The sequence below is a fragment of the Chlorocebus sabaeus genome, chromosome 25, assembly GCF_047675955.1.
Source record: "Chlorocebus sabaeus isolate Y175 chromosome 25, mChlSab1.0.hap1, whole genome shotgun sequence".
Taxonomy (NCBI): Eukaryota; Metazoa; Chordata; class Mammalia; order Primates; family Cercopithecidae; genus Chlorocebus; species Chlorocebus sabaeus.
Genome location: NC_132928.1, coordinates 64,026,271 through 64,039,641, shown reverse-complemented (window position 1 = coordinate 64,039,641; position 13,371 = coordinate 64,026,271). Strand labels below are relative to the sequence as shown.

At 42.2% G+C, this 13,371-nt stretch overlaps 1 protein-coding gene across 1 annotated transcript in view; it reads right to left on the bottom strand.

Moving 5' to 3' along the window:
• The window catches only part of RXRG (retinoid X receptor gamma), a 135,921-nt gene that overhangs the window by 93,156 nt on the left and 29,394 nt on the right, over positions 1 to 13,371 (bottom strand). Inside the window, exon 2 of the mRNA XM_073011831.1 lies at positions 8,080 to 8,276. The gene's annotated coding sequence lies outside the window, so the exon portion shown is untranslated. The remainder of the gene's footprint in view (positions 1 to 8,079; positions 8,277 to 13,371) is intronic.

Here is a 13,371-nt window from a genome sequence, read left to right as displayed (position 1 = left end):
TGAGGACTCCTAGGTTATGTCCCCAACCTTCCATTCAAGTCCCTCACCTTAATTCGTATATTTTGTTTCATTTTTGAAATATGCTTGGGGAATTATGTTTGGAAGATGAACTTCAGAAGAGGAGCCATATTAAGCATAAAAAACAGGATGACCAACTATCCTAGTTTGTCCAACACTGTTCTAGTTTTAGCATTGAAAGTCCACCATCCCAGAAAACTGAACCCCCCCTGCCCTCCCCCACCATCATCTCAGGCAAACCAGGATGGTTGGTCACCCAAAAGGGCTACTATAAACACTGTACTATGGAAAAAGACTGTGATTCAACATTTATGAAATTCATAACTGATAGATATGACTTTTACTTGGGGAAAACTAGGCAATGAATTTTTCTCTATGTAATTTTAGGGTGCCAGACATAAGAACTCAACTTTCTTCCGCTAATAAAGCTGACATGTTTACTTATAAAAGATAGGAAACAGGAAACTAATAACAATAATAATAGTGACGGTTAACATATTGGGCATGCACTGTATTCCAGGCACTGTTCTAAGTGCTTTACATAAATAAGTCATTTAATCTTCGCAATAGCCTTACTATATTCATCCCCATTTTACAGATGAGCAAATGGAGGCACAGAGATCATATACATAATAAATGTACATGGTGGAATTTGGATTTGAACTCAGGCTGCCTAGGTCCAAAGTCCATACTTTCAAATATTTCCTATATATAATGTATAATAACTCATTTATTACGCCCCCACTATGTACCAATCATTTTACTGAGTGTGCATTCTATAAAGTACCTCATTTAACCCTCACAATAGTCTGTCTGGTACCAGATAGGTCATTCATTCATTTATTATTTGTTGAGCTTACGCTTGTTTAAGAATCATAATATTGTATTTTTGTAGGTGAAGGAGGATAGGGGTTTGGACTAAAGTAGTAGCAGTGAAAATGGATAGGGGAGGTAAGATTCAAGAAAATTTTCTGAAGTAAAAATGTCAGAATATAATGATTAGTTGAACACAGGGAATGAGGGAAAATAAATTGTTTAGGATAACCCTGGGATTTTGACCTGAGGGACTGGATGGGTGGTAGTCTACCAATCAAAATCAAAACTACAAGAAGATCTACCTTGAGAGGTGCTGAACGTTTGTGTCCCCCTAAAATTCATATGTTGATATCCTAACCCCCAGTGTGATGATATTAGAAGGTGGGGCCTTTGAAAAGTGATTAGGTCAGGGGGCAGAGCCTTCATGAATGGAATTAGTGCCCTTATTAAAAAAGAAAAAAAAAATCTTTGCCCTTTCTGCCACATGAGGACACAGTGAGAAGACAGTCATTCATACACCAGGAAGCAAGTCTCACCAGACACCAAATTTCCCAGCACTTTGATCTAAGACCTCCCAGCCTCCAGAAAAGTAAGAAATAAATTTCTATTGTTTATAAGCTATCCAGCCTATGATAATTTGTCATAGATGCTCACAGGGACTAAGACAAGAGAGAAGTTAACGAGTTCATGCTGAAATGTATTAAGTTGCAGCTACTAAAGAGCATACCAGTTGATATGACCAGAAAGCCTGGAAACTTGTATCTGCAGTTCAGTAGCAATGGTTGGAAGCCAGTATCCTAGACTTGGTGATTAGGGTCACAGGTGTAAGGAAGATTGTCCAGAGAAGATGACAAATGATAAAGCCCTAGGGAATGTCAACATTTTAGGGAGAGCAGAGGAGAGCCTGCCAAGGAAGCTGGGAAGACTTGAGAAGAGGTGGGAGGAGAACCAGGAAACAAGTGGTTGCCTGGAAACCAAGGGAGGAGCAGGTGATGGTCAACAGGGCCAGTGCTGCAGAGAGGACAAACAGGAAGAGGGCTGAAGACAGATCATTATGACCAGGGTCTGATTTGGGATGGAGGGCACCAGATCAGAACATGACCAGATAGCAGCAAGTCATCCCACTCCTGACCTTAGCCCCCTGACATTCCCTCAGCCAGGAATAAAATCAACCCCAATGCTGAGGGCAAGACTAAGTCTGCCCCCTGGGGAGTTGGGTACTCCAGCTTCTGAGCCTGAAAGTTAAAGGAGCAGGGTAGGGGCCAGGCAGAGAGGCCACTGCTGTTTACACATTCATTTCCAGGCGCTCCTTCAGGCTATAAGACCAGCTCTAAAAAGCCACAGAAACAAAACACAAAGCAAAAGAAAACAATTTAAAAACAAAACAACGAAACCAAAAATAAAAATAAAACCACACACACACACACACACACACACACACTTCCTTTTATAGCAGGAAAAAAAAGAAAAAATAATTCTACCTAATGAAATTTTCTGGACAGGTTTATGGCTGCCTGTTTATGGCTGCCTGACCTCCAACCCCGGGCTGGAGAATAACTGAGTTTTATTAAACATCAGCAAAATATGAATGAAGAGAGGGACAACCTTTCCAAGGGTCTCATTTCATTTCCAAGCCCAAATAGCTCACAGTTGACCTTGAAACTATGGAACATCATTTTCCCTTCAAGATGATAGAGAAAAGACAAAGTCGTGACAGGGTTCTGAATGGGAACCATTACATTCATGTGAAGCAGCTCTGTTTTTAATACCCCCTCGGGAGAAAACATAGAAAGTTATGAGCTGAGCTAAGGAAAGATGCGTGAATGCAAATCTGACCCTCATTCAACTCTAGACAATTCAGCTGGAGAAAAAATCATGTTATCTGAAGTCAGATGTTTGACCTTCTTATGTGAATTGCCATTATTTATCTCCACTCCCTAAGTGGTATTGCCTGGGTCCATTCTTATGCTCTGAAACCAGGCTCCACATCTAAATCTGTGTGATCATCCAAGCATTACAAGGTCTCCCCACTAGTCTACCACACTTCATTTTTCAAGTAGCAGGAGGATTGAGCAGAGCATTTCTGTGGGGAGAGACCCAAACAGGCCGCCCCCAAACTGCTTCCTTCAGGCTGATAAGCCCCCATCGTAAATTATGCCACAACTGGAGGCTTCAGCCTCTTGCCATTAGCTTGCCTTTCTTTTGGAAAGATACCAGTTCTGTCCCCTGAAATAAATCCTTTATTTTCAGGGTCCTAGAGGATTCCAAGGATCAGGAAAAGGAGCAAGAGAAGCCCCTCAGTTCCAGGGCAAATCATCCCACGCTGCTGTTTCCAAGCCTCAAGCTAACATCTCATTCTGGCTGCGCTCCCTTCTGGATCTCAGCAGCAGTTCTACCACAGGATGATGTGGTATTTCCAGTCTTCCACTTCACCATCCCCCACACCCGCTTTCCAGCTGTTGTCAAAGCAACAGGAGAATTCACTGGGAGATTCAATGAGGAGAGATGGTCAGGTGGGAGGGGTGGGACAGGAGGAAAACATACTGAGATAAGAAAAGCACTTGGTCCTCAGAGAACACATTCCTGGAATGCTGGGCTGCATGTCCATGGCACATGCTTTCACACTGACTCCTGGATCTAAGTCTGAGCTTTAGAATTCATTTTCTTTGGCCTCAAAAGGTTCTCAGACCTGGAGCAAGATAAAGAGAGGGAGACGCAAGGCTCTTGGGTTCATCTTCAGAACACCAGTTTGCACACTGTAGCCTACGTGCCTGCATGGGTCCAAAGATACACATTGACTGGAAAGACCTTGACCCAGCCTGCTCCAGCTCTATCCTATCCTTCTAGTCAATGACCCTGCTAAAAGCAAGGAAAGTGGCTGCCTGAACCCTGAGGCTATTAAGGCCTAGACTGGACCCGTGAGCGCCTGAGCTTAAATCCCAGCCCTTTCCAATTCCAAACATTTTTCCCCAGATAAATCACTTTTTCTGGTCATGTCATCAACTACTTGTGCATTATTTAATGGATCAGCCATATGGATGAGTCAGTTTGGCTGTGGGGGCTGCCAAAAGTAAAACCCCAGTTGATTTGGTGGGTTTCTTAAAAATCTTATTGACAGCAATTTAATTCAGTCAAGCTGTATTTCATCCTGGGACAGTTTCAAACCTTGGAAGAAGGGGAATCACCATGTCAACTATCTCGACTGGAAACTGGGTTCTGAGGCTGTGATGATGCATGTGTCTATAGCAACTCTGGGGAAAATAGTCCATTTAAAAGTTGCAACAGTGACCTCCAAACTTTGGGAGGGGTTATAACATCACATAGCCATTTGGTTCTGTACGGACTCTATCTCCAAACATACAAATTAAAGTTGAGCATGCCGGTGCCTGGGCACGCCGTGGGGCCTGGTCAGAGGCAGGTGCCCAGCCTGGCCTGACCCCACGTACTCCCCACCCTCTGCACTCTGATGAGTGGGTGCCAACCCCATCCCAGCCAGGATGATGGTGAAGTATTTCCTGGGCCAGATTGTGCTCTGGAGGTCATGGGACCAAGTGTTTGCTGCCTAATGACAGCGGTACACAAATCCCTACAGCAAGCACAGTACACGGGGTGGTGACCCTTGAGCAGAAGCTCGTGCCCTGGCAACCTGACCAAGACCAGCAGACACCCCGCTGGGCTGAGCCACTGTTTCCTGCCAGTGCCGCTCGCTCAGTGTCCATCCTGGAACACTGTACTGTGAAGCCACAGAATCAGACATGACCACCTCACCTGGAACATCAACCACATCTGGCTGTGGTTGTGGAGGAACCATACACTTACTCTGACAGCAGTGCCTGGACCCAAATCCACTGGAAAGCCTGGGTCTCCTTTAGCTTATTTAACCATCTCCAGAGCTGTTCAGGAATTTGGTCTCACCCAATTCAAAACCAACGTGATTAAGACTGGGAAGGGTTTTGAATACATCTTGGCCAAGCTGCACAGTATGGCCCCTTCCAAAACACTTATTGAGACAGCTAAAGGAGCCAAGGAGAAGGCAAAGGAGACAGCACTGGAAGCTACAGAGAAGGCCAAGGACCCAGCCAGCCAGGGATCCCCCAAACAGCAGCTGCAGTTAGTGTAGCCAGCCCATCATGCTGCAGTACCCCAGACAGCTCGGACAACTTTCTCTGCCCTCTCCCCATTGTATGTTATCATTAAAACTCAACTTCTAGCCCCCAAAAAGAAATGTTTAAAAATACTTAAAGTAAATTGTAAATGATTTTTATTTTGAGATGTCTGTGGGAATTTCATTATAACCTTGCATTCTCTTAGACACTTAAGGTTTCTCCCACAAAATTCAGCAAGGAATCAACCTTCTGCCCCTTAGGTCAAGAAATAGTCTTACCAATGCTAAGAAGGAGAGCAAAGTTTTTCCAAAGTTAAGGCTCCCTCTAGGGCAACGTATATGACGTGTTCAGATAAGGCTTTGAGCATTAGTTCTTGCCCTATCCCAGCACCTCAGCCTATACCTGCTCCTCAGAGAAGGCTGCATTAGAAAGCTTCATGGGGTTCTCATGGAAAGAGGGTGGCTAGGGAGAGAAACTCCCCACCTTCTTCCATGACACCATGTCTGCCAATAATAACGGCGAAAATTTATTGAACTTTCACTATGTGCTAGGCACTATTCTAACTGTACTCCCTAATCTAATCCTTATAAAAACTCTCTAAAGGTGGTACTATCATTATCTCTACTTTACAGGTGGGGAAATTGAGACACAAAGAAATCAAGCAACTTATCTAGAGTCATACAAGAAATAAGTAACAGTGCCAGGATTCTAGCAAAGGAAGTCTGACTGCGGGGTTCATCTCTTAACTGCTATATCCCAGCAGCTCTGGAACCTGAGCAGGAAGAAGCATCTGGAAGGCTTGGTAAAATACAGATTGCTGGGCCTTGCTCCCAGAGTTTCTGATTCAGTAGTCCTGGGTGGGACCCGAGGATTTATTTTTCTAGCACATTCCAGGGTGACGCTGATGATATTGGACCACACATTTGAGAATCACTGTCTATGCTATTCTATCTCTGGAGAAAATTATTGATAGAACTCCTTCTTCTTCCCCACACACTTCTCCATTCCAGATACAAAGCTCCATGAGAGATGAGTTATACTGAGTAATCTCATAAGATCAGCTAGCCAGTCTTTCAGGAGGGCTCAACTATTTCTCAGATATCATTGTGTCAAGACCCATTGGGCTTCCAGGAGCAGAATCCCAGCCTTCTGGGTGGGGCCTCTCTGGGTCACTGACTGGAGATGCAGTCCATGGGAAATTAGGGTCCAGGCTGGCACCTCTTCATTTTTCTATCTGAACTCACTCCTTTGTTGATAACACATTGTTTCTAAACATAAGAGTGTTATTAAGCAACAGCCAGGCCAAGATGGGGGGATTGCTAGAGGCCAGGATTTCGAGACCACCATGGGCAACTGGGCAACAAGTTCCCATCTCTACAAAAAAAAAAAAAAATCAAAACATTAGCCAAGTGTGATGGCACACACCTGTGGTCCTAGCTACTCAGTAGCCTGAGGCGGGAGGAACGCTTGAGCCCACGAGGTTGAAACTGCAGTGAGCCAAGATCAGCCACTGCACTCCAACCAATCTGGGCAACAGAGGGAGCCTCTGTCTCTAAAAAAAATAAGAAGACGCAAGAGTAAATCTCATTTGTTTGCTAAAACTTTCTTTTAGATGTTTTTAAAGTTAGTATATCTTCCCAGGTTAATTGATTGATTGATTGATTGATTGAGTGATTGAGACAGAGTTGCACCCTTGTTGCCCAGGCTAGAGTGCAGTGGTGTGTTCTCGGCTCACTGCAACCTCTGTCTCCCAGGTTCAAGCAATTCTCCTGCTTCAGCCTCCCGAGTAGCTGGAATTACAGGTGCCTGCCACCATGCCTGGCTAATTTTTGTATTTTTAGTAGAGATGAGGTTGCACCATGTTGGCCAGGCTGGCATCGAACTCCTGACCTCAGATGATCCACCCACCTTGGCCTCCCAAAGTGCTGGGATTACAGGCGTTAGCCACCATGCCCAGCCTCCCCAGGTTAACTTATAAGCTCATTCATTTATTCATTCGCTTCAGAGTCACTTCAGAAATATGTGTAGAACAACGAAATATACATATGTGGGTGGGGAAATCATAGCACAGACAAAACACAAACTGAGCAATTCTGTAAGATGAAGCCAGGATAAAGTTAGTACACGAAGATGCAAACCATAAGACAAAGTCAAAGAAGGAGAAACACCAGGTGTGAAGATTTACAGTTTCTTAGAAGCTCTTTGACACACGGAGATCTAAAAAATATTTCTGTCATTAAAAGGCATACTGCATGATGTGGTCTACAATGTTCTCCACAGCATCCCCAAGTTAAATACAAAAATATATATATATCTGTTTCATAATACATTTATTAGAGTAGCCCTCAAAGCACACTCTAGGCTATAATATTCCGCAAAATATAGACCCTTCAGGGAGCTACATGTCAAGGCAACTGCCTTACCTACAGTAGGTTGCAATAAATATTTGAGAAGTAAAAACACTTTCAGTACTTGGATCACTATTCATGCTTCAAAGTGCGTGTATGAAGCACTGCAACCACACTTCTGTCCAAATGCCTTGAAATTCTGGTACTTTTGCCACCAAACTTCCACCCAACTTACCTAGCTAACTTGAACTTCATTTCCTAGTGCTCAAAGACTATTAGTACATCCTCATAGTGAAAGTTATCATATCGTCTCTTTTTTAAAAAGTCCAGTTTTTCTCAAAAGATGACTCTTAAAGGTGTATCATTAAGCACTCTCATCAAATCACCCATTCATTAGTTTTGGTCTGTGACATCCTCTACTCTGACATTTTTCTGTGCCATTTGTAGCACAATGAAAACCACTTAAACCAATTATCAGAGGCTGAGATTCTAATCCTGTCCCTATTCCTTGGTGGCTGTGTGGCTTCACTTCTCTCAGTCTTGTTTTTCTCATTTGTTAAATGAGAAGAAAACTCACCACCTAAAAACTCATTTAAGAAATGAATAAAAGACCAGAATAAACAAATGTTGACTCTTATAATTATGAATTAAAGTTACAAGAATGACCTTAACTAGTGGTCATTGACTTGTTTTCCCCTAGAAGTACTAATGCATTACTGCTTCTAGGGGAAAATTACTACTATTTCCCCCTAGAAGCAGTGATGCAATCATCAGCGTGTGTGATCCTTCACCTGAGGCTACTAGGGCAGTGGTGATGAAGACAGAGAGATTCCCACTGTGAAGCATACTGGATGGATAGGAGTACTTCGTCACGGCTCAGCCAACGTTGCTCAGATCCAGAGAATGAATTCAACAAGCCCGTCTATATCAGTCACTGCATCACGGGGATCTGGTGGACAGCAGGAGCCAGCATCTAAAGAAAACAGGGCTGGAGAATAAAGAGACGTAAGAACAAAAGCAGTGAGTTGAAACAGGACAATAGGGGACAGGCTGAGGAAACTTCTGGAGTGGCAAGTCAATATCCACAACTGGACCTGTTTAGATGGACAGGAAGGGATCACACAGATACTCTCTCACCCAGCTCACCTTACCAGTCATGGTACATACTTGCAAGCCTGCCATGAAACTAGAAGAACAGGGAGGCCAGCCCAGTTTTCAAACTCAGACTCACCAAACTGGTGTCCTTCCTGAGGCTCTCAACCTCAGAGTTAAAGAATTTGTTTCTAGCAGTGGTTAATGTGTGAAAGTTTGTAAACGTCTTATTTATATATGTGCTTTAATTACTTATATAAATTAGAACGGAGTTGAGTTTGTCTGAGTGATAACTCCTCTCCTACTGGTATTCCAATGGTTTCTTTGAATTAAACAGAAAGAGTGGGAAAACAGCCAGTGGTCTGGGAATTGCACATAATCTGAGGATTAACCATGGGTGTGACATGACATTAGGGAACTTAACCAGTTATAGAAGGAAATGGTTGGAAACCAGTGCGGGGGCCAAGAAAACTGAGTAGCTTCATGGATATAACACAAGAGATGACATGGAATAGCTGTTGAAGTCCTGCTATGTATTTCAGAGAATCTGGGGAGGTACAAAGACCCCAGTGCTCTATGCTCACAATGGCAACAGAAGGAAGAATCGAGCTAATTACAGATGGTCCTGCATAGCCCTAGACTAATAATGATCCATCGATTCTGATCATAAATCTTTTTCTCCCTAAAAGAACTCTAATAATTTTATAGTCTGGCTTCACTCATTTGGAATTTTTTTAACAGTCATATTCAGATGCTAATTGCAGGAATAGAGAGGTACTTCAACCAATTCTTTTTTTAAGTGATTCATTTACAATTTATATATTCACAACTTGTGGTAGCCAGCCTCCAAGGTGCCTCCCAGTGATCCCGCTTTCCTGGGTATTCATGCCCTAGTATAGTCCTTTCCTATATCCTACCAGCGTTGGTCTGTGTGACAAATAAAAGACGGCATAAGTGATGATGTCTGCCTTCCTACACTAGGTCATAAAAGATACTGCTTCTTTTACCTTGCCCTCTTGGACCACTTGTTCCGAGAGAAGTTAGCTGCCATGTTGTGAGAAGCTCTCTATAAGCAGCCCTAGAGAGAGTTCCACCTGAAGAGGAATTGAGGCACCCATTTTTCAGCCTCGCAAGTGTACCATGTTGGAAGCAGATCCTCCAGTGCCAGTCAAGCTTGCAAATGACTGAGGCCTCGTGAGAGTTCCCTAGCCAGAAACTCTCAGCTAACCCACTTCCAGAAACCATGTATGATCATAAATGTGTGTTGTTGTCTTCGGTCATTTAATCTGGGATAATTGTTATGGGCAATAGAAAGCGAATATATAACTCATGTGCTAATTACAAACTACTATTATCAGTCATTCAAACCAGAAACCTAAGGACAATTATTTTCTACAACTTAGGAAATATTTAATAAAAATTTGTTGTGAATTCCCCATAAATAGCCCAAATAAATTTCAAGTTTTGTTGTATTTATGTGAATCTGCTCTGACTTTGACCAACTGGTATATTTCTTATTTGGGATTAGAGTCTGTTCTCCATTGGTGGCCTACCAGAGACAAGTCATTGGGAAGTTAGTCTACTGAATATTTGGGTATATTTTGTGATGATATCTAGGCTGTTATTTGGGACATGAATTAATAAGTTATTTGTGATTATTTAAAAAGCCACAGAGTCTCATCAAAGGAATTTATTTTCCTCTCATGAATTTGGCAAAAAGTTTTTATGGTAGCAGGAGGGAATGAGCAGCAAAGGTAATCTCTGGGTATTTTTACCACATCTAAAATAGATCAAAAGGTTTCAGGATGATTCTTCCTGTCTAGCAGAAGTTAGACAGAAAATATAAACCTCAAATTATTATCTCTCACCACGGGAAAGGTGTGAACAAGAAGCAGTGCCAAAAGAAACTTGTTCTGCTTAGGCCAGTACATCATCCTGAGAGACTACAGTCCCTGTTTCCTAGGGCTTCATGACTTAGTTGGATCTGTGAGTTCTGAGAACATCTGACATAGCAACATCTGGGAGGCAAGAGAAAAAACATATTCCAAAGCAAAATATGAACTCTGTTTAGATTGGTCCTATCCTGAATTACATGTTCCCCTTTAATCAGTGCAAATAAGCAAAAGTTAGCAATATTTGCAAAGGTCTTAGTTATGGCTTATTTTCCTCCAGAAAGAATTGTACCCACCAATTACTGACTGGGAAATCAAAGAAACCAAACTGTAATCAAGATTGTTACCCAAAGACCAAAGAAAAGTAGGCTATCCGGAGGATATTTCCCAAATATTTCAGCATAGGTTTTTCCCATATAGTGCTACAGGCCCTTATTATCTAATGAGAATTTCTTTATTTTTCATCCCTCCACCCCCAGGAAGCCCCTTCTGATACCTAGACTGTAAAGAACTCTACTCTCTGCTCTCCCTCCACACAATAAGAATTTTGAAGGCTTGGTTCTGTTTAACTCGTTTTAGGGCCTCGGCACCTAGCACAGAGCCTGGCACATGGGAACAAATTATATGTGTTTATCTAAAGTACGTTGAACTCATGATTTTCCTATCATAACATTCTGCTCTTTCTCTGGCAGTGCTTATTTGACAATTCCCTTTGATGTATTTTCTCTTCCCATTCCCTTTTACAGCTGTCATTCTGAAGGTTTATGTTTTACTGTTTGGATCAGCAGCAGGCAAAAAAAAAAAAAAAAGTACAAAAATCTCTCCACATTTTTTCCCAGTCTGTGAGAATCTTACCACCCAAAACAATACCATGTAACTTTACACCCACTGGGATGCCTATACGCAAAAGAACAAAACCAAAACAGATCATAACAAGTGTTGGTGAGGATGTGGAGAAATTGGAAACCTGATACATTGCTGGCGGGGATGTAAAATAGTGCGGCCACTGTGGAAAACAGTTTGGCAGTTTCTCGCAAAGTTAATCATAAAAGTACCAAATTACCCAACAATTCTGCTCCTAGGTATATACCCAAGAGAATAAAAAATAGGTCTTCAAACAAAAACTTGTACACAAGTCTTCAAAGCAGTACTACGCACTATAGCCAAAGCTGGAAACAATTCAAATGTACGTTAACTCATGAATGAGTAACAATATGCTGTATCTCCACACAATGGAATATTATTTGGTCATAAAAAGGAATGCAGCTGTAATATATACTATAACATAGATGAGACTTGAAGGCAGTATGTTAAGTGAAGGAAGCCAGTTACAAAAGACTAACTGTTATAAAGTTTCATTTATATGAAATGTCCAGAAAAGGCAAATCTATAGAGACAGAAAATAGATTACTAGTTTCTTAGATCCTGGGGGAGGGTGAAAGGATAGGTAATTGATAGCTAAAGGATGAAGATTTTCTCTTTGTGATGATGAAAATGTCCTAAAATTGACGGTGTTGATGGTTGCACATACCTGTCAATATACCAAAAACTATTGAATTGCACATTCTAAATGGGTGAATTATATGGTATGTGAATTATTATTATTATTATTATTATTATTATTATTTTGAGATAAGGTCTTGTTCTGTCCCCCAGGCTAGGGTGCAGTGGCACAATCTCCACTCACTGCAGCCTCAGCCTCCCGAGCTCAAGTAATCCTCCCATCTCAGCCTCCTGAGTAGTTGGGACCACAGGTGTGTGCCCTTATGACTGGCTAATTTTTTTTTTTTAAGAGAAGGGGTTTTACCATGTTGCCCAGGCTGGTCTCAAACTCCTGAGTTCAGGCAATCTGAGCCACTACACCTGGCCTTGGTATGTGAAGTATATCTCAAATAAAACTGTTTTTAAAAGAAACTACCATGGGCCAAATGTGGTGGCTCATGCCTGTAATCCCAGAACTTTGGGAGGCCGAGGTGGGTGAATCACTTGAAGTCAGGTGTTCAAAGCCAGCCTGGCCAACATGGCGAAACCTCATCTCTACTAAAAATACAAAAACATTAGCCAGGCATGGTGGTGCACACCTGTAGCCCCAGCTACTCGGCAGGCTGAGGCAGGAGAATTGCTTGAACCCAGGAGGCGGAGGTTGCAATGAGCCAAGATTGCACCACTGCACTCCAGCCTGGGCAACAGAGATTGTCTTAAAACACACACACACACACACACACACACTACCATATAGCACGAGGGAATTTTGGTGTTGGAATTGTTCTGTATCCTGTTTGTAGTAGTAGTTACAAGACTATGCATGTGTTAAAATACATAGAACTTTGCACTCCCAAAAAGTAAATTTTACTGTATGTTTTTAAACATAAAATAAAATAATAAACCTATTATGTGCCCCTTTATTTGGAATTATAAACTGGGATCCATGGTCAACTTCAATTGAGACTGGTGCAGCTAATTAAAAATTTCTGTGTATGTGCAAAGAGAGCACTTAGACCCAAAGAACCAAGCGTAAATCTATTTCCTTAGCTGCATTCTGCAGCTGAAATCCAGATAAACACAGAGAGATTATCTATGTAATCCTGTCTCCACTTCGTGCTTAAAGCAGAGTTGTTGAATCAGTGGTCCAAGCTTTCATTCCAAGCCCCAGTAACCCCTGATGATTTTTCTGAATTCTCCATTGTACATGTACCAGATATTGAACTTGATCTGTCTCTGCAGAATAACTCAGCAACAGAAAAAAATATATATATACAACCCTTCAACTCCAAACCTTCAAAAGATTCCCCAAGACTTGCAAATGTGAAGTACTGTGGGATACTGCATATTTGCCATCAGGAGCTCTGCATTCTGGCTTTTGGTCAGGGTGAGGAGAGTTTCAGGAGGAACAAGTCCAGAAATGGTGAAAAAAGAGACAAGATGTGGAAAGTGCTCTAGTGTCATAAGGAGAAAGCAGAAGACTCCAGAGACACCTGCTGTGAAAGATCGGAGACCTTCCCAAACTGGAGAAGGCCTGGAACAGGAGCAGAAGCAAGAAACCTCTTGGGTTCAGCAGTTCCTAGGCCGTGGGTGGTCAGGGCGACACTCGAGAGCCCA